Source organism: Aegilops tauschii, chromosome 6, assembly GCF_002575655.3.
Source record: "Aegilops tauschii subsp. strangulata cultivar AL8/78 chromosome 6, Aet v6.0, whole genome shotgun sequence".
Taxonomy (NCBI): domain Eukaryota; kingdom Viridiplantae; phylum Streptophyta; class Magnoliopsida; order Poales; family Poaceae; genus Aegilops; species Aegilops tauschii.
In genome coordinates this window covers 158345249-158350731 of record NC_053040.3, presented here as the reverse complement: position 1 = coordinate 158350731, position 5483 = coordinate 158345249, and positions in this window count along the sequence as shown.

The window sequence follows — 5483 nt, the reverse complement described above, 5'->3', positions numbered from 1 at the left end:
AGAACATTCCTCAATATCGGTAAGACCAAGCACATCACATAAAGATTTCAGAATTGTAGAAACACTAGCACCCAAGTCACACAAAGCCAAACACTCATAATTTTTTACCTTGACTTTGATAGTAGGTTCCCATTCATCATGTAATTTTCTAGGAATTGAAACTTCTAATTCCAACTTTTCTTCTAAAGCTTTCATCATAGCATCAACAATATGTTTAGTAAAAGCTTTATTTTGTTCATAAGCATGGGGTGAAATTATCATGCATTGCAACAAAGAAATACAATCAATCGAAGAGCAACTATCATAATTAAAGTCTTTGTAATCCTAAAGAGTGGGCACATCAATGGTTAAAGTTTTGACCTCTCCAAACCCACTTTTATCAATTTTCTCAACAAGATTTTCACCTTTCGAATTATCGAGACGCCTTCTATATAAAGTTGACTCTTCTCCAGTCGCTTTTTCATCCATCTTAATTTTACTAAACAAGGAATCAATAGAAGAAACACCAATCATTTTAAGATCTTCATCATCTTTATGAAAACAATCACTAGAAAACGCTTTTTCTAAAAATTCTCTTTTAGCTCTAAGCATAGCGGTTATTTTTCTTACTTTCATCCATAGAAACATAAAGAGCTTTAATTGATTCCTCAACTTTAGGCACAAAAATTTTCATCTTGAGATTTTCTACATCCTGAGAAATTCTATCAACACTTCTAGACAAATCATCAATCATATTCAACTTTTCTTCAATGGTAGTGTTGAAAACTTTTTGCGTGTTGATAAATTCTTTAATATTATTCTCAAGATCAGAGGTGTTCCTATTATTATTGTAAGAAGGATTTCCATACGAATTACCATAATTATTAGAGGAATTACTAGGAAAAGGCCTAGGATTAAATTACCTATATAAGCATTGTTATTGAAATTGTTTCGCGAGATAAAATTCACATCTATGGCATCACTATTTTCCTCAATCAAAGTAGACAAAGGCATATCATTTAAATCAATAGGTGCACTTTTACTAGCAACCAATTTCATAAGAGCATCAATTTTTTCACTCAAAGAAGAAATTTCTTCAACCGAATTAACTTTTTTACTAGTAGGAGCTCTTTCGGTATGCCATTGGGAATAATTTGCCATGATATTATCAAGCAATTTGGTGGCTTCACCCAAAGTAATTTACATAAAAGTACCACCAGTGGCGGAATCTAAAAGATTACGAGAAACAAAATTCAATCCCGCATACAAAGTTTGTATGATCATCCAAAGATTTAACCCATGAGTTGGGCAATTCCTTAGCATCATTTTCATCCTTTCCCAAGATTGTGCAACATGCTCATGTTCAAGTTGCTTGAAATTCATGATCTGGGTTCTAACGGAAATAATTTTTGCGGGCGGAAAATACTTAGCGATAAAAGCATCTTTGCACTTATTCCAAGAATCAATACTATTGCGAGGCAAAGAAGAAAACCAAATTTTATCAGAATCACGCAAAGAAAACAGAAATAATTTCATCTTCACAACATCATTGTCCACATCTTTTTTTTCTGCATATCACATAATTCCATGAAGGTATTAACTTGGGACGCGGCATCCTCATTCGGAGTACTGGAAAATTGATGTTTCATAACAAGATTCAGCAAAGCAGTATTAATATCACAAGACTCTGTGATACGTCTCCAACTTATCTATAATTTTTTATTGTTACATGCTGTTATATTATCAAACTTGCATGTTTTATAATCATTTTATATCATTTTTTGGTACTAACCTATTGACATAGTGCCAAGTGCCAATTGTTGTTTTCTGCATTTTTTTACATCGCAGGAAATCAATACCAAACGGAGTCCAAACGCAATGAAACTTTACGGAGATTTTTTTTGGACCAGAAGGAACATAATGGGCCCTAGCTGCGCCTGGGGGTGCTCCGAGGAAAGCACAACCCACCAGGGCGTGCCAGGAGGCCCAGGCGCGCCCTGGTGGGTTGTGCGCACCTCGGATGCCCCCTGGGCCGCCTATTTGCTCTATAAATACCCCAATATTCCAAAAACCCTAGGGGAGTCCATGAAATATTGATCCAGCCACCGCAGAGTCCAGAACCACTAGATCCAATCTAGACACCATTTCGGTTGGGGCTCACCACCTCCATTGGTGCCTCTCCGATGATGCGTGAGTAGTTCTTTGTAGACCTTCGGGTCCGTAGTTAGTAGCTAGATGGCTTCCCCTCTCTCTCTCTCTGAATTATCAATACAATGGTCTCTTGGAGATCCATATGATGTAACACTTTTGCGGTGTGTTTGTTGGGATCGATGAACTTTGAGTTTATGATCAGATCTATCATTTTATATCCATGAAAGTATTTGAGTTTCTTTGATCTCTTTTATGCATGATTACTTACAACCTCGTATTTCTTCTCCGATATTTGGGTTTTGTTTGGCCAACTTGATCTACTTATCTTGCAATGGGAAGAGGTGCTTTGTAGTGGGTTCGATCTTACGGTGCTTGATCCCATTGACAGAAAGGGAACCGACACGTATGTATCGTTGCTACTAAGGATAAAACGATGGGGTCTATCTCTACATAGATAGATCTTGTCTACATCATGTCATCGTTCTTATTGCATTACTCCATTTCTCCATGAACTTAATACACTAGATGCATGCTGGATAGCGGTTGATGTGTGGAGTAATAGTAGTAGATGCAGGCAGGAGTCGGTCTACTAATCTTGGACGTGATGCCTATGTAATGATCATTGCCTGGATATCATCATGATTATTTGAAGTTTTGTCAATTGGCTAACAGTAATTTGTCCATCCACCATTTGCTATTTTTCTCGAGAGAAGCCACTAGTGAAACCTACGGCCCCCGGGTCTATTTCTCATATTATTTGCCTTTGCGATCTATTTTCCTTTGCTTATATTTTCAGACCTATTAGACTAAAAATACAAAAATACCTTGCTGCCATTTATTCTTATTTATTTTATTTGGCGTTCGATCTATCAATCTACTACAATTTATCCCACGTCCGTTTGCCTATCTTGAGGCGCCGTACCCGGAAGGGATTGACAACCCATTTTACACTTCGGGTTGTGAGGATTTGTTATCTGTGTGTAGGGGCTGTTTACGTTGTGTTGCTTGGTTCTCCTACTGGTTCGATAACCTTGGTCTCATCTGAGGGAAATACCTACCGCTGATGTGCTGCATCATCCCTTCCTCTTTGGGGAAACACCGACGTAGCTTCAAGCCGCATCAAAAGGAATTTTTGGCGCCGTTGCCGGGGAGGATCTTCAACATATACTAGGTTTCTAATCACAAATCTCATCTGCTCCCAATTTACATTATTTTCCATTTGCCTCTCGTTTTCCTCTCCCCTACTTCACAAAAATTTGCCGTTTTATTCGCCCTCTTTTTTGTTCGCCGTTTTCTCGTCAGATCTCATGTTTGCTTGTGTTGCCATGTGTCTTCTATTTGCTTGCATCTTCAGTTGCTAAAAATCAATTAATATGGATCCTCATCCACTTGCTAATCTTTTCAAGAGATCCAATTATGATGAACCCATTGCTAGTGAATTGAGTTCACTAGATTATCTTTATGAAGTTTTGGTTGAGATTCGTGAATCCAAAAATTGTGATGAAGAAGTTTGTGAAGTGATTCATGATAGCTCCTTGAATAAAAAGCATGATTGCAATGATTTTACTATAAATTCTATTAATGTTAATTGTGCTAATAATATGCAAAACCCCAAGCTTGGGGATGCTAATTTTGCTATGTCCACTACTTGTTGCAATGATCATGATTGGGTGATGTTTCTTATGATCTTGAAAATTTATTTACGCCTCATAATGAATATGTTTGCGATACTATTGAAAGTGGGTTTGGAGAGTGTCAACTTTAGCTAAAAAATAATCCCACGTATGTGGAGAGTGATCAATCTTATGAAAATTTTGATGAATGTGGGTTTGGAGAGGTCGTGACTTTAGTTGATGTTAACCCCACTATCTCGGAAGATCATAAAACTTTTATGCATGTGGATCGTGAAGAGAAAACTTTATATGATAGCTATATTATTGAATTTGATTATGATGCTACACATAATTATTATGAGAGAGGAAAATATGGTTGTAGAAATTTTCATGTTATTAAATTTCCTCTCGTTATGTTGAGATTGTCAATGTTTTATTCCTCTCCTTTGCGCATGCTAGATATTTCTTGTCTTGACAATTTGTTTTCCTATAAAATTCCTATGCATGGGAAGTATGTTAGACTTAAATGTGTTTGTCACATGTTTCATGATTCTCTCTTTGTGTTTCAATTATTATCTTTCGTGTGAGCATCGTTGAAATCTTATGCCTAGCTAGGGGCATAAAACGATAGCGCTTGTTGGGAGGCAACCCAATGAACAAAATTTATTTTTACTTTTTTGCTTTCTGTTCTTGAGTGTTTGCACAATTATGCTACGGTTATGATTGTGTTTTTTGTGTTTTAGTTAGTGTTTGTGCCAAGTAAAGCCTTTAGGATCTTCTTGGGTGATAGTTGTTTGATCTTGCTGAAAAACAGAAACTTTTTCGCTCACAAAAATAATTCTCATTTTTTACCAGAGCATTCTAAAATGCCAATTCTTTTGCAGTATATTAATATACAAATTTCTCAGGTCGTCCTAATTTTTCAGAATTTTTGGAGTTCCAGAAGTTTTCGAAATAGTCAGATTGCTACAGACTGTTCTGTTTTGACAGATTCTGTTTTCTTTGCGTTGTGTGCTTATTTTGATGGCTCTATGGTTTTCTTTGATGAGTTTTTGCCATGGAAATGTTGGAATACAGTAGATATAATGCAAAACAGAATATGAATTGGTATGGTACAGTACTTATAGTACTGATTTGCTTTCTTTTAGTAATGGATCTCATGAAGGTTTTGTTGAGTTTTGTGTGATTGAAGTTTTCAAATTTTGGGTTATCTTACGATGGATGAAGGAATAAGGAGTAAGAAGAGCCTAAGCTTGGGGATGCCCCGGCATTCCAAGCTATTATCCAAAAATGAGCAAACAACTAAGCTTGGGGATGCCCCCGTGTGGCATCCCCTCTTTCTTCTAACGACCATCGGTATTTTACTCGAAGCTATATTTTTATTCGTCACATACTATGTGTTTTGCTTGAAGCGTCTTTTATGATATGAGTCTTTGCTTGTTTTATTTTGTGTTTTAAGTCTTGATTCCTTGCTGGACACACCTACTTGAGAGAGCCAAAATTATGTCATGACTTGTTAGAATTGTTGTCTTTGCTTCACTTCAATTTTTATGAGCTATGGACTTGCTCTAGTGCTTCACTTATATCTTTTTGAGCACGATGTGCTTTAGTATTTTTAAAGAAATGCTCTCTTGCTTCACTTAGATTTATTTGAGAGTTATTAAAATGTTTAAGAAATTCTCTCTTGCTTCACTTATTAATTTGAGAGAAAGAAAGAAATATTATGCTCATGATCTTCAC